Source organism: Lithobates pipiens, unplaced genomic scaffold, assembly GCF_037356315.1.
Source record: "Lithobates pipiens isolate NorthernLeopardFrog02 unplaced genomic scaffold, aLitPip1_a1.2 Scaffold_8, whole genome shotgun sequence".
Classification (NCBI taxonomy): domain Eukaryota; kingdom Metazoa; phylum Chordata; class Amphibia; order Anura; family Ranidae; genus Lithobates; species Lithobates pipiens.
Window position 1 is genome coordinate 397,811,476 of NW_027507903.1, and position 23,048 is coordinate 397,834,523.

The window sequence follows — 23,048 nt, forward strand, 5'->3', positions numbered from 1 at the left end:
GTCAGACGGAGCCAGGTCAGATATCAGGTTGGTAGCAGATGAATCACAGGTTTCTTCAGGCACAAGCTGCAGACGAACAGCACAGAATGACTGCAGCTGCTCCTTTAAAAAGGGCCACTGGTGCCAATAGCGCTAACGCGCACTCGTGCGTGCGTAAGCCGCGCGCAAATCCGAACGACGTGCACACGCTCGTGCTTGGGGGCGCGCGTGCCCACGACGACCCGCGGGACGAACGCGCGTGCGCGAACGGACACCCGATCGTGCAGAACGGGCGGATTCCTGACAGCATCTAATAAACGCGGCCAAGTAATGCATACCTATTCATTGGCAATCCTCCCGAGTTCCCACACCCCATCTAAATACAATATGAAGTGGGCCTGCTGGATTCACTTCCAGACTTCACAGGACTATTTGACACATATGGCAACTCACGCATAGCGGAGTGCTCAGTCCCTAAGTATTGTCACATCTCCCCTTTACTCTATGTTGGGGGTAAGCCAGAGACCCCTCCCTCATGATCCCCCTCATGAAGACCATATCCTAGTCATCCCCCCCATCCCACCCCCCTTGCACCCCCTTGCCCCCTCCACGACACCCCCCCCCCATATGTCATTCGTTCTTTGTCACTATTCTTTTTTATATTAATAAAAATATTTGAAACAAAAAGTATAGGTACAGGTGCGCCAATAGTCCTATATATGACAAGAATGCTTCCAGCATGGGATTCATCACCAGCAGTAAGTTGAGTAAGTAAGGTGCCCCTGGATGACGCAATTTTGTTGCGAAACGCGTAGGGCTGAGCGGTACGCTACTTATCACCTCGGTTTTGTGACGGGTTCCAGGAGAACGGGTCTGTCCGTGTGCGTCCGGCCGGCGCCACGGACTCAAGGCGTATTTTCTTTTATATATCTGTAAGTGCATTTTTATATTTTTCATCCCAAAATAAAAGGGTTTTACACTATTTTGAGTTTTATCTCCCTTTATGATTTTGATGCCCCTGCCTTTGAGTCTTTTTTTGGACCTTGAGCCAAGTATACGGGAGCGAGCTTTTCTTCCCAAGAGTTTCTGAAGCAGCAAGGTCAGGAGGACATCGCGGAATCCCCTCCCCCGTGGCTGGAAGTGGTGCACAATTTCATAGAGCTCTGTGTGACCCTCTGTAGTGGGGGGTCATATCCGTCTGGTAAGCAGCAAATCTCAACATACGTTGGTGGTGGATTGAACACGACTTTTTTCAGTTTGGATTATATGAACATTATGTTTTATTTCTAGAGGTTTTTTATTTACAGCCTTACGTCAACCATTTTGGCGTTCTATACACGGACTTATTGTTTATACACTGGGTGTTGATGTTTTATATATTTCTCGTATTTATAAGTTATGTCATGTATTCTTATTATATATAGTGAATCACAGTAGTGAGGTTTTGAATCTGGAACATTAATACATATGTGTTCTACACTACGTACACATATTTATAGGGTTGTTGTACCCTGTATAGTGCATATCTTAATACTACTGTACAAGTAGTTGGTCATATTTTTCTTTTGTTTAAGCGCGGCTTATGTTTTTTCGTTTACCTATTTTGCTTGTATGTGATACAGTGAAGCCGCAGCTGAACACTTTTGATACTTTTTATTATTTAAGAAATTCACAATTATTTCACACACTTCACAATCTTTCACCTTAGCGCAGTTTGTTTCTCCCTTTTTTTCTAGCAGTAAGTTGAAGCATAGTCACCCCTGTTGTCCACCTCTGGCCATATCCAACATTGGCAAATTTCTTGGAACACCCCTGGGTGTAGGGACCATTCCCCGTGGCAGATCTGCTTGTGGCTGAGATAATCTTCCTTCCGGTTCTCTACTCCCGGGACATGGACTGCCGATAGAATCTGCACATGTCCCTCTGCTCGGGCTAGTATGGGGTTCATCTCCTTCAGAGCTGAATGACTCCTGGTACTGCCTTGGTGGTTTATATAGGGCACTGCAGTGGCATTGTCGGACTGAAATCTGATAAGGCAGTCCTGAAGCTGACCATTTCCCCTGAGCTCTTCTAGGGTCACTGCAAATGTAGTCAGTACTTTCTGATCCTGCAACCACCAGTTTAGGCTTAAGCGTGCCCGAGGAGATAAAAACCAGAGCTTGTCCTCTCCAAGCCAACAAGATGCCTTGTTGTAGAGGACTGGACTGGAACTGGGCATAGGGCACCACCTCAAAGGAGGATACCATCCTCCCTAGAAGACTTATACAGAGCTGAATGGAGGGTTGTCTGGTGCCCCTTATCTGATGCACCTGATCCTTCAGGTCACAGATCCTTGCAGGTGGAAATAATACTCTTGCTTGGACCATATCTAGGATCAGATCTAAATACTTTAGACTTTGATCTGGTTTCAAGGTTGACTTTTCGGTATTTACGATCAAGCCTAAGATTTCCAAATACTGCACTGTGCATATTATGCTCTGTTCTAGAACTGGTAGTGAGTGATATCTGAGCAGGAGGTCGTCTAGATACCCATGCACCAGGATCCCTTGTGCCCTTAAAAGACCCAGTACTGGTGCTGGGACCTTTGTGAACACCCGGGGAGCTGTTGCAAGCCAAAGGGTAGAGACATAAACTGAAAATTATGTTCCTCTACTGCAAATCGCAGGAACCTCTGATGAGGCTGAAAGATAGGTACGTGCATATACACATCCTTTATATCGATGGAGGCTAGAAAGTCTCCCATCTGGAGTGAGGCTACTACTGAGCAGACTTCATCCGAAAGGACTGCATCAGTATATACTGGTTCAGGGATCTTAGGTCCAAAATGGGCCTTGTGTTCCCATTTGTTTTTTGAACCCTAAATAGGTTTGAATAAAACCCTGTGCCCCTTTTAGAGGATTCGAGGGAACGCTAGATCTTACATAGTTACACAGTCACATAGTAGGTGAGGTCGAAAAAAGACACAAGTCCATCAAGTCCAACCTATGTGTGTGATTATATGTCAGCATTACATTGTATATCCCTGTATGTTGCGGTCATTCAGGTGCTTATCTAATAGTCTCTTGAAACTATCGATGCCCCCCGCTGAGACTGCTGCCTGTGGAAGGGAATTCCACATCCTTGCCACTCTTACAGTAAAGAACCCACTACGTAGTTTAAGGTTAAACCTCTTTTCTTCTAATTTTAATGAGTGGCCATGAGTCTTGTTAAAATCCCTTCCGCAAAAAAGTTTTATCCCTATTGTGGCGTCACTAATCTGGTATTTGTATATTGAAATCATATCCCCTCTCAAGCATCTCTTCTCCAGAGAGAATAAGTTCAGTGCTCGAAACCTTTCCTCATAACTAATATCCTCCAGAGCCTTTATTAGCTTTGTTGCCCTTCTTTGTACTCCATTTCCAGTACATGCTTCATGAGGACTGGTGCCCAGAACTGGACAGCATACTCCAGATGCGAACGGACCAGAGTCTTGCAGAGTGGGAGAATTATCACTTTATAGATATTACATGAAAAAAAATTATTCTGGTAAACAATAGTCTTGTGGAAAGATTTGTCCCATAAAAAGATTGGATTAGTGTCACCCGTGAGGGAACAAAATATTGGAAAATCCACCATCAATCTGTGGTCTACCACCAATATGTAAAGCCAGCACATTTACCAGCAAATGTGGACTCATATATATGCGGAGGAAGTAGAGAGGAGTTTTACACTATGTGCAGATGCTTGATGTTTCCTTCACATGTATCTGTGAGCTGCCAATTTTCCTGATGAGGTCTGTCATGTGTCGGGAGCCTGTCCTTTGAGCATTGATTCCTTTTACCTACTTGTGGGTCAATTGGATATTCATAACAACCATTGTGAAGTGTTGGATGCGGTTGGAGTGATTTCCTATAACTGCGTGTCCGACTCAATACTTCTCAATAATCTGATCCCTACAGAACATTGGTAATGAGTCAGCTTCAACAGCTCTTGACAATGTAATATTGAAAAGGTGTAAAAAGCCCAGAACAAAATTACTTCCACATCGCTGGTTCTTCATGTAAATTTGTATACAATATGGGTGTGTTTAATAACATGGTACAAAACCTGTAACTAAATAACTTTTATCTACTTACTATCACCAGAGTGTTGAAAGCAGGTTTGTATTTGGTTACAACAGCTTTTGTGCACTAGAATAGCTACTATATTGTTTTATTATCCAATATTATGGTGCACATTCTTACACAATATTTTATCTGTATGAATGCAAGTTATAGTTGGGAGACTTGACACAGCTATATCCTATTATTATTGAAAAATGAAAGTATGCTGACCATTTAGAATCTAGAAAAGCTAAACATTTTTTTTAAACCATAGCGATGGTAGAATAAATTGCAGAAATATTATACTTTCACCAGATTTACTATTCAACATTCAAGTTGCTATTTGCCTTGAAAGTCAGGTGGTTGAGATGAGACCTGTTAGGTAGGGGTAAACTTATTGTTTGGGGAGGTGTTTGCAGAGTGAGGACATGTCCGCCAGTGAAGAGCCCTGCAAACACATTATCGGTTTTAGTGGATGTAAGCTCTTGTCACCTCTGTATGCCTGATCAACATATTTGGGGTGCCATGATGTACACCTGCAGATAAGCTTCCATTGAAAGGAACGGTAGCATAATCCAGGTATGCATTGCTCTATACTGTATTGCATTGCATTGTATTGTATTGCTGTAACTAACCCTGTTTGTAGGGTTTCTGTATTGTCACATCCTGTGTTGTAAAATCCTTATATGGTCATTCACATCCTGTGTTGTTCATTTTCCTGTGAGGTCACAAACTGTGTAGGAGGGGTTTAGCTGTTGGAGGCAAACCCTCCAGGGTGTGGCCTCCTGTTTATGTATAAATAAAAGAGCCAGGCTCACTGCTCCCAAGGAGAGGGATGCTGAGATGAGGACGTAAGAAGGTGGTCATGTCTGATTACTTGGATGAGTGGGTTGATAAGTAAGGTATTATATCATTAAGACAAATGTGTTTATTATTAGAGACAGGAGATACGGCTGTGTGCATAGCATACAGACAAATTTCCCGTACAGCATTACACCATGATTTGGGTCCAATACCTAACCAATTTAGGGCACCTCCACACCATATGTATTAATGTACCTTCTTCATGTTCACATCATGGGCATAAAGAATTATATCTCCTACTGTCAACTAAAAATTTTTTGGGGAGTTCGATCTGAATGATGTATAATAAACAATTGGGTGAGTTTCTGTGTCTTAGACAGGGATACTTGTCCTATGTTATCCAAAATATAAGTCCATTCCTCATCATTTATATGACCATTATCTATTTGCCGCTGCATTCTACATCTTAACAACCTTATATATAAAAAAAAATTAATAAATGAGAACTGGTGCCAATAAAATTACTCTGAAATATTCGAATGCAGCACCAAAAATTAGTAATAACTAATAAGACATGAAAAATAATGATTAAGGTCGCAAGTAGAACATATGCTAAATTCAATATTAAAGTGTCAACAGTTCAAACTAAAAACAAGCAATCTAAAATAAAAAATATATGTATATCATATAAAACAATATAATATAATAATTTGGGTCTTCTATATAAGCTCCATCACTGTGCTTCCTAAAGTGCAACATGCTTCAACTCTTGCCAAAAAAGTGCTTCACCCGAAGTGACATATAATTGTACTCACCAGATATCTTTGGCCACAAAGTGACCACCAGGCATGTAAAATGAAAGGAACCCTTCCTCCGTTGGCTATACTTTGTCAAGCCTCATATAGACATTTTTTTTACTGCTTCCAAGAATTAGCCCGGGCTTCACTCCAATCATTAATAGTATGAGATAGTAAAATCTTCAATCAAAATAAACTCTTATATAGGGATTCATAGCTCCCTTCCACTCAATCTGCAAAGTTTGTCTCTACCATGAATGAGCCACAGAGAGGCATAGATAGTGTAATACAGTCTTTAATTTCTTAAAAACACTTACAAATCGTGTCTAAAAAGGGCAGGTTGCAGCGCAGCTTTGAGAGGAGGCCAGGGCCGTCACTGGTGTGTGATACGAGAAGCGTGGCAGGCGTCTCAGCTGTCTCAATGGAGGGGGAGAGTTCCTGTACCTAGCGTGTCCAAGCCTCACTTTCGATGCATATCACGCTCAAGCACGTGTCATCAGGAAAATGGTGCAGCTTACCAATCATTACAAGTGGTGGCTGTATTCGTTTTCTTCTTTTAGGCTGTTTCCCTTTATTTTTACCTGGTAATCTTACCCGTAACACACCTCCTATATTACTGTGTCCCCACTCTGGATGAAGGGGCACCTTTGGACCGCAGAATTGTTAATTTGGGGGAGGGTAATGTTAGATGAACTAGTAGATTTACATACACTAACAAACTGAAGCCAAACTCCAGCTAACACTTTTATAATCAGTTACAGCAACAGTTTTTTTTTTTTTTTTTAAAGGTTTTACATTATAATTTACATAAAATAAAAGCATATCATTGTAAGCACCCTGTCAGTGGTAAATGGTATCTCTCACCTCTGTAACTGATACATTCTGCTGGAGAGCTAGTTCTGGTGAAAAACAGCAGACTCACTGGCTGGATTACTGGATGAAAATAGAAAAAAAAGCCTAAAAAAGAAAACAAATGCAGCCATCACATCTAAGAAAAGGTAAGCTGCAATATAATAAATATTTTATTTTGGGTTTAATACCACTTTAACTCCACTCCTCATTTAGCAGATGTGGGATATTCAAGCATATTGCCATTATGAGATGGGCGTATTAAAGTGGCTTTATACCCAGTGTGGTGATTTTTACCTACAGGTAAGCCTTATTATAGTAAAAAGAATATCTCCTAAACTTGCACGGTTTTGGAGATATTCACCCTGCATGCAACTGCTGATGTCAGCAGCGTATGTGCTCTGAAGATACGGTGTATCGTGCTGGAACCTCAGAGCTCCTTGCCGGAACGGAGGGCCCATGAACCGCCAGGGGAACATGTCAGCCCCTTCAGCGGTAACCAGGTGCTGATGCAGGGGGTTCGTACTAAGGTAAGTATTTCATAATGTGCTAGTATGCAATACATACTAGCACATTATGCTATTGTCTTGCTTGTTTTTTTTTCATTTGTTAGTTTTTTTCAGCAGTTTGCTAACGCTTTAAGTGTGTTACTTAAAGTGAAGTTCCACCTAAAAGTGCAAACTCTGCTTATCTGCCTCCCCCCACCTGCCCAGTGCCACATTTGGCACCTTTCAGGGGGAAGGGGGAGCAGTTACTTGTTTTTGACAGGTACCCATCCCCACTTCCGAGAGCTCTCATCGCGACAAGAAGGCGAAGCACACTTCACGCATGAGTAGCAGGGAACCGGTCGTCAAGCCGAAAGTCTTCTCTGCCAGTTTCCCAATGGAAACATTGGCTGGGATGCTGACAGGGGCAGCCCATCCATTAGGGGCTCATGGGCGCCACCCCCATCCATCGCCCCCCTATACATGCATCTAGCCCTTTTTAGGACAGCGGATGCATGGATGCCAAAGCGGGTGGGTGTTTTTTGTAAGCACTGATTAGAGCCAGAGGTTTTAATAGATTTCAAAATAGGGAGAGAATGCTCTCACAGCCCAACCAGGTGTGTAACAACAGCAAATGAATATTCACTATTGTAACATTGATCCTCCTCCCGGCAAATCAGGAAGCAGGTTTTGACACCCATTACCTGGCTAAAAGGACAAGTGATCCTATTGGACACCTAAGAGGAGGGGAGGAGCGGCAATGCTGGAAGCTGCCGATGGAGGAGAGGACACAAAGCCATTGCCCGCCCCCCACTACCTGCCTAGTAAGTGCCAAACCAAGGGCAAACAGCGGGCAGGAGGGTGGAAGGTGCCGACATTGCTCAATTCCAGGACAGGAAAGTGTCCTAATATTAAAAGTCAGCAGCTGCAGCATGTTTAATTGCTGACTTAAAATTTTTTGCTGGGGGGCGGAAATCCTTAACCATCAGTCACATTTAGGAACCTTTGCAGAAATGCTTAACATGACTAAATTTCCCCAGGAGGGACCTAAGAAAAGAATCCCCCAGGTCAGTCTTTGATAGCTTTGTAATTTTCCTAAAAGCTATACTTAAAGTGGAGTTCCGCCCATTTAAAAGGCAGCAGCTACATAAAATGTGTAGCTGCTGACTTTTAATAAACAGACATTCACCTGTCCCATGGTCCAGCGATGCGGCCGCCCAAAGCCCCGCTTCTCTCCCTCTCCTCTTTGGCACCAGCATTGCAAGTGTGGGCGCCCGGCTGTAGCTTCACAGCGGGACACGCACTGTGTGATGTGAATGGTCGGGCAATCTTCTGAGACCTGTGACATGTCCCAGAAGATTGCAGGAAGGGGGCAGAGGTAAACTTTGCTCTGCACTGCAAAGCCAGGAGAGGAAGTAGGAGCTGGGTACCTGTAAAAACCCACACCCCCCGTAAGTACCCACACTCCTCTCAAAAAAAATGGATACTAAAAGTGGAAGTTCCACTTTTGGGTGGAACTCCACTTTAAACTGATCAGCCACTTTACCCACCTTATGTTTATTAAAACATTATGATGATAAAGACATTTCTTTATTGTACATCAGAGGACACAGAGCCATAGTAGTTACTATGTGGGTTATAGGCCACCTTTAGGTGATTGACACTGGCACACCCTAAGATAGGAAGTTCCATAAAGAGCGTAGCACGCTTGCGTTGTGTTCTCCGTTCAGTTCGACCTCTGGTGCCGAGGGGCTGAGCCGTGATCCAACTCCCCGTTGAAGGACACACACACCTCCCTCCATCATGTATGCCTGTGCGAAGTTCATCTCTGCCCCTTCTCTGATCCATGGTGGGTCCAAGGCTCTGTACAGACCAATTTCTGCATCAGTTTTGTCCCAGCCAGAGGTCTGAACTGTAGAGGGAAACACACTCCTCAGTGGGACACAAAATCCATGCACCCAGCTGGTACTAAGGGGATGTCAGACCAGTGCAGTCAGCAGGGACATTGATACTGCTGCTAAATTCATTGGTGCTGGTGCTGCCACAGTCGGTGTGGCTGGCTCTGGTGCTGGTATTGGAAGTTTTTAAAAGTCTCATTATTGGTTATGCAAGAAATCCTTCCTTGAAGCAGCAGTTGTTCTCTTACGCCATCTTGGGATTTGCTATGGGTCTGCCCATGTTTGATGGTTGCCTTCCTGATCTTATTCGCCATGTAAATGATGCTGGGAATGTCAACATTTGAGTGAACAGCTGTAAACTTTATTTTACTGTGGCTCCCAAGAAATGTTGTGTTAAGGAAAATGTACCATATTTCCAAAGTCCTTTCATTAAAAATGGTAAAACTTAAGCCGCGTACACACGTGGCGGACTGTCTGGCCAACTTAGTCCGTCAGACAATCCGACGGACAGTCCGTCATACTTTCGAATGAACGGACTTGTCCACACACGGCACTTTTTGAGCGGACTAATACGGCGGACTAAGTCCGCCATACTATCCGCCCTACTTTTGAAATGAACGGACTCGCCCACACACGCGGAGGAAAGTCCGCTCATTTCGAGCGCGTCTCCAGGTAGGCGGGGCCCGCGAAGGAGACGTCGCTGACCCCGCCGCCTGGTATGGACTTAAAGGGGAACCCCAACGCCGAAAAAAATCGGCGTGGGGTCTCCTCCAAGTCCACAACAGACCCTTGTCCGAGCACCCTACCCGGCCGGCCAGGAAAGGGGGGCGAGCGCCCCCCCTCCTGAGCCGTACCAGGCCGCGTGCCCTCAACATGGGGGTGCCTTGGGGAAGGGGGGCCGCGCGGCCCCCCCACCCCAAAGCACCTTGTCCCCATGTTGATGAGGACAAGGGCCTCTTCCCGACAACCCTGGCCGTTGGTTGTCGGGGTCTGCGGGCGGGGGACTTATCGGAATCCGGGAGCCCCCTTTAATAAGGGGGCCCCCGGATACCGGCCCCCCACCCTATGTGAATGAGTATGGGGTACAATGTACCCTTACCCATTCACCTGTGAAAAAAAGTACAAAAAAAACACAACACAGGGTTAAAATATTTTATTGCACAGCTCCGGGGGTCTTCCGTCTTCGGGGGTCTTCTCGCCGGACTCCTCCGCTATCTTCTTGTAGCTCTTTTGCTAGCGGAGGAGTCCGGCTTTCTTCCTCGCCGCCGGCCTCTTCTCCCGACTTCGGGGGTCTTGTCCCCCTCTTCGGTTCTTCTGCCGGGCCACCGCGCCTTCTTATAGCTCTTTTACAGGCGGTGGCCCGGTCTTCTGTCGCCCGCCGCCTTCCGTTCTTCTTCTTCTTCTCCAGGAGATGTTGCCTCGACGCTCTCTCCGGCCGGAATGCCAGGGACGCGCTCCGCTGCCACTTATATAGGGACAATGGGGCGGTGTCACATGGCTTTATGTCACATGGGTTGGTCACATGGTGACCCCGCCCCCTTACGATGTCATAGTCCCCATGTGACATCAACCCATGTGACCAACCCATGTGACATAAAGCCATGTGACACCGCCCCATTGTCCCTATATAAGTGGCAGCGGAGCGCGTCCCTGGCATTCCGGCCGGAGAGATTGTCGAGGCAACATCTCCTGGAGAAGAAGAAGAAGAAGAAGAAGAAGAAGAAGAAGAACGGAAGGCGGCGGCGACAGAAGACCGGGCCACCGCCTGTAAAAGAGCTATAAGAAGGCGCGGTGGCCCGGGAGAAGAACCGAAGAGGGGGACAAGACCCCCGAAGTCGGGAGAAGAGGCCGGCGGCGAGGAAGAAAGCCGGACTCCTCCGCTAGCAAAAGAGCTACAAGAAGATAGCGGAGGAGTCCGGCGAGAAGACCCCCGAAGACGGAAGACCCCCGGAGCTGTGCAATAAAATATTTTAACCCTGTGTTGTGTTTTTTTTGTACTTTTTTTCACAGGTGAATGGGTAGGGATACATTGTACCCCATACTCATTCACATAGGGTGGGGGGCCGGTATCTGGGGGGCCCCCTTATTAAAGGGGGCTCCCGGATTCCGATAAGCCCCCTGCCCGCAGACCCCGACAACCAACGGCCAGGGTTGTCGGGAAGAGGCCCTTGTCCTCATCAACATGGGGACAAGGTGCTTTGGGGTGGGGGGGCCGCGCGGCCCCCCCTTCCCCAAGGCACCCCCCCATGTTGAGGGCACGCGGCCTGGTACGGCTCAGGAGGGGGGTGCTCGCTCGCCCCCCTTTCCTGGCCGGCCGGGTAGCGTGCTCGGACAAGGGTCTGTTGTGGACTTAGAGGGGAGCCCCACGCCGATTTTTTTCGGCGTTGGGGTTCCCCTGTAAGTCCATACCAGGCGGCGGGGCCAGCGACGTCTCCGTCGCGGGCCCCGCCTACCTGGATACCCGCTCGAAATGAGCGGCCTTTTCTCCGGGCGGGAAAAGTCCGCTCATTTCAAAAGTACGGCGGACTGGCACACACACGGGCAGATTGTCCGCCGAAATGCGAGTCCAGCGGACAGTATTTCCAACATTCCGAAATACTTAGTCTGCCAGACTGCACGCTGAAAAAGTCCGCTGAAGCCCACACACGAGCGGACTGTCTGCTGAAATGTGTTTCGGCGGACTAAGTAGGCCAGACAGTCCGCCCGTGTGTACGCGGCTTCAGACACAAAAAAAAAAAAGATAGGAAATTCACTCCCTATATAACCTCTCCCACTACTGGGAGTACCTCCATTTTTTTCTCCAGTGTCTTAGGTGTTGGTCACGAGTAAAAATGTGCTAGGCTGAGCTTCCTTTGCTGGGGCAAGCTATGCATCCAAATCCATTCAAGGTGTCTTTTCAGGCTGAACTGAATGGTACCCGGGCCTTTAGCTCTTAACGCTTCTCTTGTTTGAGAGCTGGACCCTGGGATCCATTGCTTTGTTTTTTTCAGCCATAACATTTTCTGGTGGGGTGCTTTACGGGTCCAGGGGAGTGGAACCCCCAATAAAAAGGGGCCCCCGGTCCCTGAAGGATTTTTAACGGAGCCCACCATGAGGGTTGAACATTGGGTCTGTTGATTTTACCACAGAATCCCTGCGGAGTGGAGATTTCTAAGGAATTTTAAATTTTCTTATGGATTGTCTCCTTTAAAAGTAAATGTTATCATGCCTAAAGTCACCACTGGAGGCTGTATAGAGCACGTACCTTGTTCATGCTTTCCATAGATCACTCTGTGTCAGCAGAAGCTGCAGGCTTCCTCCGGCTAAGCAGTCTCAGGCCCCCGGTAAGATGTAGAGGGGGATTTTTTTTTACAAAAACACCATAATTTTATGAACACCCATGCCTATGGCTCTAATCAGGTGCTTAAAAAAAAACAACCGTTGCTGTAATTCTGGCGCCCTGCACCTGAAAAGGGTCCCGGCACCTGAATAGGGAGTGGCAGCGGCAGCCATAGATAGATTCATGCATTGCATGAATCTATCTATAGGTGATAGAGGAGTGGCAGGAGAGAAGGGGCGGTGCTACCGTGCGCCCTTAATGCATGGGCCACCATTGTGTTCTGGCCATATTTTTATCTTGATAAAAACAGCTATACAGTCTGTATAGCTGTTTTCATCAAGATCAAAATATGGCCACAACAGATGTATTGAAATATAAAAAGATGTACATTGCATTCTCTGGGCTATATGAATTATATGGGCATTGACTTGTCTGGTTCGCCTGGCCTGAGTAGTAACTTCTAATATAAAGTGAAGAAGACATGAATTATCTCATTAACATGATGCACTAAAGTAACCTTTAATGTTACCTGTGGTTCCTCATGGTTCTTATGTTGCCTAGGCACAGGTGGGTAGCATATCACTGGGCGGCTTGCAATTGAGTGGGCGGTGGCAGTGTCGGCCCAGATCTACATAGTGGCAAACTTCCAGCATATCACTCGGCGGCTCACACTTGAGTGGGCGGATCCATCTACACAACATGAGACATACTACACAGGCAGCCAATCACTGAGGAGGAGCGCGGAAAGGTTGAGCTGTGGAGCGGAGGACACTGGACAGTGTCAGTGTCAGGACAGAGCAGAGAGAGCAACCAGCAGAGTAGCAGACCTATTGAGGCCACGGCGGACATCTCAACACAACACAAAGACACAGTGCAACTGCACTGATGATTCCAGAGGGGGTCAATTGCCCCCTTGCCCCTATTTGTGGACACCCATGCCCACCTGGACAGAAGATCTCCCCCTCTCCCGGAACAATTGACGGATGCCGCTCCATTCTTCCACCGTGGTTTGTCTGCTCTCCTCCTCGCCCCCCCCACCCCACCCCCCCCACACACACACGCCGATCCTGTTGGATCGGAGGCCTGCACTCATGTGGGAAAATGTTCTTTTGAAAAAAGGAAAGGGAAGCGTGGAGGGGGCGTGTCTTGGTGCGGCATTAGCATGCAGCAACGTCCAGCGCAGGAGTGCATTATAAAAAGCTCCATTTGGCTGACTGCAGCTGTCAGAGAGACACAAGTGCAGAAGGGGGCATGTAAGTGGTGACACAGGCATTCCCTTGGCACATTTACTGAGCATCAGGAGGAACATTGATAGCAGCGGCAGTTGCTGGACTATTTGCTCAAGCAGTGGGTGCAATTTCTTCTGGTAGTATCTCTGCATTTGTGCATGGGGCTATGGTCAGAAGAGGAGGTAGAAACACCCCAACAAAGGGCTCAAAAGGGTCTACCTCAAGCTCTAAGAAGCTTAGTTTCATCTCTACAATGGCATCCTCCTCTGAGAGATCTGGGGTGGCTGGTCAGAGTGAGCCATCAGGGCCGTCAAATGTTGCAACTGTTTCCAACACTGCAGCCCCTGTCTATATTACTGAAGAGGTATTTTCCTCAGCTATGATAGGATTGGAAGATAGGTTAGCGGCTTTAATCGCATCTTCCCAGATTGGGACAAAACGCGACAGGTCCCCTTTCACTACCCAGAACCCTCAAACAGAGGAACTGGGGGCGGGCGAAGATTAATTTTCCTCAGGGGACCGTGAAGAGACTGATGATTCCTCTTCTGAGGAGTCAAATGCAGAAGGATCTCCTTCAGCTTCACAATCTGAAAGATTGATGGTGCAATCTCTTACTGAGTTGGTCCGCTCCACTTTTATGCTAGCATTAACCACTTAAGCCCCGGACCAATTGTCAGCCTAAGGACCAGAGGTCTTTTTTACAATTTCGCACTGCACTGTTTTAACTGGTAATTGTGCGGTCATGCAATGTTGTACCCAAATGAAATTTGTTCTTCCCACAAATAGAGCTTTCTTTTGATGGTATTTGATTGCCTCTGTGTTTTTAATTTTTTACGATATAAATGGAAAAAGACTGAAAATTTTGAAAAAATATATATTTTCTACTTTTTATTATAAGAAAAATCGAATAAACTCAATTTTAGTCATACATTTAGGGCAAAATGTATTCAGCCACATATCTTTAGTAAAAAAAATGTCAATAAGCATATATTTATTGGTTTGCGCAAAAGTTATAGCGTCTACAAACTAGAGTACATTTTCTGGAATTTACAGCTTTTAATTTATGACTGCCTATCTCATTTCTTGAGGTGCTAAAATGGCAGGGCAGTACAAACCCCCCCAAATAACCCCATTTTGGAAAGTAGACACCCCAAGGAAATTGCTGAGAAGCATGTTAAGCCCATTGAATATTTTTTTTTTGTCCCAAGTGATTGAATAATGACAAGAAAAAAAAAGTTTACAAAAAGTTGTCACTAAATGATATATTGCTCACACATGCCATAGTTATATGTGGAATTGCACCCCAAAATATATTCTGCTGCTTCTCCTACCGCATACCACATGTGTGGGACTTTTTGGGAGTCTTGCCGCATACGGCACCCCGAAAACCAATCACCGCCTTCAGGATTTCTAAGAGTGCAAATTTTTGATTTCACTCCTCTCTACCTATCACAGTTTCGAAGGCCATAAAATGCCAAAATAACACAAACCCCCCCCCCCCCCCAAATGACCCCATTTTGGAAAGTAGACACCCCAAGCTATTTACTGAGAGGCATGTTGAGTCCATGGAATATTTTATATTTTGCCACAAGTTGAGGGAATATTACAAACTTTTTTTTTTTGCACAAAGTTGTCACTAAATTATATATTGCTCACACATGCTATGGGCATATGTGAAATTATACCCCAAAATACATTCTGCTGCTTCTCCTGAGTACGGGGATACCACATGTGTGGGACTTTTTGGGAGCCTAGCCGCGTATGGCACCCCGAAAACCAAGCACCGCCTTCAGGATTTAAATATAAAACACTACAAAAAAAACTGTTAGCGATCGCAAGGATCAGGCCTGACTCTGCGAACGCTGCAGTTATGTGTTTAGTGTTTTGTAAGTGACAGTGATCGATCGATACTGTACTTGGGTGGGCTGGGCGGAAGGGCAAAACGCAGGTGCTAGCAGGTATCTGGGCTAACAATGTGTTTTTTTGGAACCCTAAACTAAATCAGGGGGTGACTGGTGGTTAAAGTGTGCCTATGTGTACCTACATGTTAGTGTAGTGTTGGTGCACTTACTAGGATGTCTTCTCTCCTCGCCGTCCGGTCAAAAAGACCACCCCGAGGAGAGTGACATCACTTCCTCCTGCCTGTGTTTACACTACACAGGCAGGGGAAGTGTCTCATTCACCAGGAGCGATCGAAAGGGGATGGCCAGAAACCAAAGGCCATCCCCTCATCCCGGATCGCTCCTGAAGCGAAATGGACTGCCGCAGCCAGCAGGAGGGGGTCCGATCGGACCCCCCACCCGCTGGAAGGCAGCCACGTACAGGTACGTGCTTGTGTCTGTCCGTGCCACTGTGCCGACGTATAATTACATGCGGCGGTCCTAAAGTGGTTAACTGAGTCTTGTTTGGGTTTGATAAAGCTTCCTCAAGCTGTGCATGCCTTTCCTGTCCATTCATTGCTGGAACAGCTTATGTATTCTGAGTGGGATCACCGAGATAAGCATTTTTTTCCTCCTAAAAATTTCTCAACACTTTATCCTATGAAGGAAAAAAATCACTAAAAGGTGGGAGATACCAGCAATTGACGCTGCTATATCCTCTGTGAATAAAAGTTTGGCTTGTCCAGTAGACAATGCTCAAATGCTTAGGGATCCAACGGAGAAGAAATTGGAATTCCTGTTAAAAAACAAATTTTCTCTGCCAGGTTCAGTGACTCAACCTGCAGTGGCAGCAATAGGTGTATGTGTATCCTTGAAAGATCAGTTTAAACAGGTGCTCAAGGTTATCCCTGATCAACAGGCCCAGGATTTAGCCGAGCTATATGGTGCATATGCGTAGAATACTATAGTTGAAAAATTGGTCAGCCGAGGCGCCATGCAAAAAGCTCTTAGCTAGTTTTGCATTCCGCGGTGAACGGCTGTTTGGGGATGATTTGGATAAATACATGCAAAAAATTTCTAGTGAAAAAAGTACCCTTTTTGGAAAAGGAGTAAACGGATTGCATTTAAACAAGCTCCTTCTCCAGTACCAAGGGCATCAGCCTCCAAGCAGTCACGACGGCCTCTGCCGTCACGTTCAAAAGGTAAACCTCAGGGTCAACCCCAGGGACAAAAGAAGTTCTGCGGGAGGAAACCTACAAAACAAAATACTAAAGCTTCCTTGTGAAGGGACGCCTCCACTTGCTAGAGTGGGGGAAAGACTTCTGCAGTTCTCAAGGGTCTGGCAGGAAGAGTGTCGAGAAAGATGCGTGACTTCCTTAATAGCTCTAGGGTACAAACTAGTCTCCTCGTTTTCTCAGATCAAACATTCCCAAGGATCCAGAGAAAAAGAAGTCTCTTTCGAGCATTGGATTGTCTTTTGTCTTAAAAAGTGATCTCAGTGGCCCCAATGGAGGAGCAGGGATTGGGATTTTATTCAAACCTTTTCACGGTGCCAAAACCAAATGGAGGTGTCTAGAAGATCTAAACCGGTTCCTGAATATCCGCTCTTTTCACATCCGATCAGTAGTCTCCATTCCACAAGGAGGAGAACTTCTGGCGTCAATCGACATCAAGGATGCGTAACTCCATGTGTCTATTTTCCCCGCTCACCAGAAATATCTACAATTCACAGTCATTTTCAGTTTCTAGCTCTGCCTTTTCGGTCTAGCTACTGCACCTTGAGTGTTTACAAAGGTCCTGGCCCCTCCTCTAGCCAGATTAAGGGCCCAAGGTATAATGATTGTTGCTTACCTAGATGATCTGCTCTTGATGGACCAGTCGATAGCCCGCTTAGACCAAAGTATGGTCACCACAATCAACTATCTGGAATACCTAGGTTAGATTCCCAACCTAAAGAAATCTTCCTTAAAGAGGGATTCCGCCAAAAAAAAAAATATTAAAAGCCAGCAGCTATAAATACTACAGCTGCTGACTTTTAATAAATGGATACTCACCTGTCCCGGGTTCCAGCGATGCCGGCAGCCGAGGCCGATCGACCGCTCGGGCCTCGGCTGCTGCCGCCGCCATTCTAGGTGAGGGAATCAGGAAGTGAAGCGAATCGGCTTCACTTCCCGGTTCCCTACTGCGCATGCGCGAGCCGCGCGGCGCAATAGGAAATCTCTGCGCTGTCACTGGGACCCGTGTGTGTCCCAGCAGACAGCGCGGCAGGGCAGGAAATGGCGTAGACTCCCGTGGGAGTCTATGCCCGGAAGTGGGTGAAAATACCTGTCTTTGACAGGTATCTCCACCCCCCTCCCCCCTGAAAGGTGTCAATTGTGACACCGGAGGGGGGGGTTCCGATCAGCGGAGGTTCCACTTTAGGGTGGAATCCCGCTTTAAATCCATCAAAGAGATTAGAATACTTGGTTCTCATCATAGATACAGCCCAGAAAAGGGTATTCTTGCCCCAGGCAAAGATCAGTGCCATAAAGGAACTGATTCAGGTGGTCAAAGCAAAAAACAATCCTTCTATTTGGCTTTGCATGAGGTTTTTGGGAAAGATGGTGGCTTCATTCGAGGCCGTTCCTTATGCTCAGTTTCATTCAAGGCTGCTGCAAAAGAGTATCCTATTAGCTTGGAACAAGAAGGTCCAAGCTCTAGATTTCCTTAATGTGTCTCTCTCCAAAGGTGTGCCGGAGCCTCAGTTGGTGGTTGATAACCTACAATCTGCAAAAGGGAAACTCCTCCCTACCAGTTATCTGGAAAGTGGTAACAACAGATGCCAGCCTTTCTGGTTGGGGAGCAGTCCTGGAAGAGGCGACTGTCCAAGGGAAATGGTCCAAATCAGAAATGGCCTTGCCCATCAACATTCTAGAGATTCAGGCAGCGCGCTTGGTCCTGAGGGCCTGATCATTCAGGTTATGGAATTGTCCTGTTAGGATCCAATCCAATATTGTTGCAGCTGTGGCTTATATCAATCTCCAAGGGAGCACAAGAAGTCATGCAGCCCAGAGAGAGGTGAATCATATCCTAACTTGGGCAGAAAAAAATGTATCTTGCCTATCAGCACTCTTCAGTGCAGGAATAGAAAATTGGCAAGCGGACTATTTGAGTCGCCAGCAGTTGTTCCCGGGAGAATAGTCCCTTCGCCCCGAGATCTTCCTAGTAATATGCCGAAGATGGAGGATCCCAGACGTAGATCTGTTTGCGTACAGGTTCAACAAGAAGATCAACAATTTTGTGTCAAGGGATCCACTAGCATGTGGAACAAATGCCTTGGTGGTCCCGTGGAATCATTTCTAATTGATTTATGCATTCCCTTCTATTCTGCTGCTTCCACAAATTTTTCACAGGATCAAGCAGGAAGGGAAGTCGGTATTCTTGTGGCCCCGGTGTGGCCCAGAAAATCTTGGTATGCAGAGATCATAAGGATGTCGGTAGACGATCCATGGGCCCTACCACCACGTCCAGACTTACTCTCGCAAGGTCCAGTATTCCATCCTACCTTACAAACGCTAAATTTAATGGTTTGCCTATGGAGACCCACATTCTGAAGAAGCATGGGCTGTCACGTTCAGTGGTATCTACCTTGATTAATGCAAGGAAGCCGGCCTCTAGAATCATTTATTATAGAGTCTGGAATGCATATGTTTCCTGATGTGAATCCAGGGATTGGCACCCTAGGAAGTATGTCATAGGTAGAACCCTTGACTTTCTGCAAATGGGGTTAGAGATGAAGCTGGCCTTGAGTACTATCAAAGGCCAGGTCTCGACCTTATCGGTATTATTTCAACGATCACTTGCTTCGCATTCTTTGGTCCATAGCTTTATACAGGGGTAACGTGGCTTAATCCACTGGTTAGGTAACCCATGAAATCTTGGGACTTGAATTTAGTTCCGTTTGCTTCACAGAAACAGCCTTTTGAGCCGATACAACATATTCTCTTGGTCCTTTTGACAAGGAAACTAGTTTTTCTGGTAGCCATATCTTCTGCAAGAAGGGTATCAGAGTTGGCTGCTCTTTCTTGTAAAGAGCCATATTTAATTATTCACAAGGATAGGGTAGTATTGCGTCCTCATCCTAACTTTCTATCGAAGGTAGTGTCAGGTTTTTATCTAAACCAGGATATTGTTCTGCCTTTGTTTTTTCCAGAACCCTGTTCCACTGAGGAAATGTCACCACATTTTTTTGATGTGGTGAGAGCAGTCAAAGTTTACTTGAAGGCGACTGCTGAGATTCAAAAAACGGATGTTTTGTTTGTGTTGCCTGAAGGTCCTAAAAGAGGAGAGGCAGCATCGAAATCTATTTCTAAATGGATTCGGCAAGTAATTGTTCAAGCTTATGGTTTGAAGAGGAAGATTCCACCCTCTCAGATCAAAGCTCACTCCACCAGGGCTGTTAGTGCTTTGTGGACAGTGCATCACCAAGCCTCCATGGCTCAAGTCTGCAAGGCTGCAACTTGGTCTTCAGTCCATACATTTACCAGATTCTATCATCAGGTGGTTGTAAAAAAGCATGAGGATATTGCCTTTGGGCACAGTGTGCTAGACATGGGCGGCATCAAAAAATTAGTATTTCGTAATTCGTGTACGAAATTCAATTCTCATTCGTACGAAATATGAATTTTCGTTAGGTTCATAAACTTTTCATTAAAATAACGAAAGTTAATTATGATGAATTTATCATTATGATGGGCTCCCACCATCCCTGTGCTGTGCTGACTTCCTGGGTTTTTAACCTTTAGTTTCATTAACTTTTCGTAAAAATAACGAAAGTTCGTTATGATGAATTTATCATTATGAGGGGTTTACACCATCCCTGTGCTGTGCTGACTTCCTGGGTTTTTAACTTTTAGATTTGTTCACTTTTCGTAACAATTACAAATGTTCGTTATGATGAATTTATCATTATGAGGGGTCCCCACCATTTCTGTGCTGAGTTCCCAGGTCTGTACACCCGCTGTGCCCATTATGAGGGGTTCCCACTATCCCTGTGCTGTGCTGACTTCCTCTGACTGGTGAACAAAACACCAGTCATGTTTCTGTTAATTTGGATACGAAATTCCGAAATTTGTTAATTAAATTTCGTATTTCGTATGACATTCGTAAGCATAGAAATTCCCATAGGGTTCCCACCATCCCTGTGCTGAGTTCCCAGGTCTGTACACCTGCTGTGTGTCCATTATGAGGGGTTCCCACCATCCCTGTACTGAGTTCCCAGGTCTGTACTCCTGCTGTGTGTCCATTATGAGGGGTTCCCACCATCCCTGTGCTGAGTTCTTGGGTCTGAGTGTACACTCGCTGTGCCCATTATGAGGGGTTTCCACCATTCCTGTGTTGTGCTGACTTCCTCTGATTAGTGAACAAAACACCAGTCACAATTCTGTTAATTTGTATCTCGAAATTCCAAAATTCATTAACGAAATTTTGTATTTCATATGAAATTCGTAAGCACACAAATTCCCATAGGGTTCCCACCATCCCAGTGCTGAGTTCCCAGGTCTGTACACCTGCTGTGTGTCCATTATGAGGGGTTCCCACCATCCCTGTGCTGAGTTCCCGGGTCTGAGTGTACACCTGCTGTGCCCATTGCGAGGGGTTCCCAACATCCCTGTGCTGTACTGACTTCCTCTGATTGGTGAACAAAACACCAGTCATGTTTCTGTTAATTTGGATCTGAAATACCGAAATCTGTTAACGAAATTTTGTATTTCGAATGAAATTTGTAAGCATAGAAATTCTTATAGTGTTCCCACCATCCCTTTGCTGACTTCCTGGGGTTTTAACTTTTAGGTTTATTAATTTTTTGTAACAATTACAAATTTTCGTTATGATGACTTTATCATTATGAGGGGTTCCCACCATTCCTGTGCTGTGCTGACTTCCTGGGTTTTTAAATTTTAGGTTCGTTAACTTTTCATAACAATTATGAATTTTCGTTATGAATTTGGATCCGAAATTCGTAAATGAAATTTCGTATTTCGTACGGAATTCGTATGCATAAAAATTTGTATTTCGAATTCGTACAAATGTATGAATTTTCAGAAATTCGTACGATTTTTCTATTCGTACGAACCTAATCGCACATGTCTACAGTGTGCTGCAGGCAGAAGTATAAGTCTTATGGTCTCATGGTGCCCTACTTTTGTTGTGTCTCCCTCCCTTCAGTTGGCATTGCTCTGGGGCATCCCACATAGTAACTACTATGGCTCTGTGTCCCGTGATGTACAATAAAGAAAATAGGATTTTTATAACAACTTACCTGTAAAATCTTTTTATTTGAGTACATCACGGGACACAGAGGTCCCTCCCCTCTTTTAATACACGTATATATTGCTTTTCTCAAAAAACTGGGGTACTCCCAGTAGTGGGAGGGGTTATACAGGGAGTAAACTGTGTCCATCATCTAAAAGTGGCCTATAACCCACATAGTAACTACTATGGCTCTGTATCCCGTGATGTATTCCAAGAAAAGGATTTTACAGGTAAGCTGTTATAAAAATTCTATTTTTGTACTGTATTTCTGGCAATCCCTAAGTGAGGTTAAGAATGAGTTAATATATGACACGTGTTTGATTTAAATTGTAAGTGTATCTATATTGTTGATGTAGCAATATTCTTGGGCATGTCACAGAACACTAGAATGTAGGATTCTGTTGCCAGGATCTTTGTAAAAACATGTTTTCCATACAACATAAAATACCTCTAATAATAGGTGTGTGCTTAACCCGGAGGCTTCCCTATAATGTTATAATAATTCATCCATATCTAAGTTTCAAAAGGCTTTTATATATAATTACAGACTTCATATATAGGATGATCCTGTAGGTATAATTATTAATACCTTTTGGCTAACAAAATGATTGCATGGTATAATAAATCAAAACTATGACCACAGCAAATTTTTCATCTTATTGCTGTTATATCTACAGATGACTGTGAAGTGTAGGCAGATTAGATTTATTATTGATACAGCAGAGAACATCTAGGGTTTATTTAAAGATATACCAAATTCAGTCATAAAAATTTCATATAATGTTTTTTTTTTTTTGTATGTTCAAATGTATTTGCTTTCTACCTCATTTTTTTTATTAAATGCTGTTGCTGTATATTATCTGATTATGCATGATGGGAATTGTAGTTCCTGACTAACTGGAGGGCCGTAGTTTAAAGACCCTTGTGCTAGACCATGATTATGCTTCCAGAATTGGGAGTATGGCATCTACCCAACTTCTCTTTGCTGGTGGACACAAGAACCTAACATCTATAGATATGCATTTGGGCAGCACAGCGGTGTAGTGGTTAGCACTTTTACCAAGCAGCAAAAGCGGTTGCTGGTTCAAATCCCGCCCCTGACACCATCTGCCTGGGCTTTGTTCTCCCTGTGCCTGCATGAGTTTCCTCCCTCATTCTAAAAAAATGCTGTTAGGTAAATAAGATCCTGTCTAAATTGGCCCTAATATGTATGAATGTGTGTTAGGGACCCAAACAAACACCACCCCATGTTAAAAAAAAAATTCTCTTCCTCAGAGAACAGCGAGCCGGGCATGGTGGTGGGAAGAAATTAACAGAAGTACCAGCAAATTCCTGTAGGGCCGTGATGTAATTCCTGTGTGCTGGCCACCGCTTCCGGGAACATTCGCGCACACAGCAGTTGCACATTTCACATACAAAGTGGTCGCGCATC

The 23,048-nt window shown here is 45.2% G+C and overlaps 1 long non-coding RNA gene and 1 pseudogene across 1 annotated transcript in view; both read left to right on the forward strand.

Moving 5' to 3' along the window:
- The first annotated feature begins 4,869 nt into the window (after positions 1-4,869).
- The window catches only part of LOC143962907 (uncharacterized), a 35,548-nt gene continuing 17,369 nt past the window's right edge, over positions 4,870-23,048 (forward strand). Inside the window, exon 1 of the long non-coding RNA XR_013270828.1 lies at positions 4,870-4,958. This is a non-coding gene — a long non-coding RNA (uncharacterized LOC143962907). The remainder of the gene's footprint in view (positions 4,959-23,048) is intronic.
- Positions 8,718-9,343, forward strand: LOC143962905 (ATP synthase F(0) complex subunit C3, mitochondrial pseudogene; annotated as a pseudogene).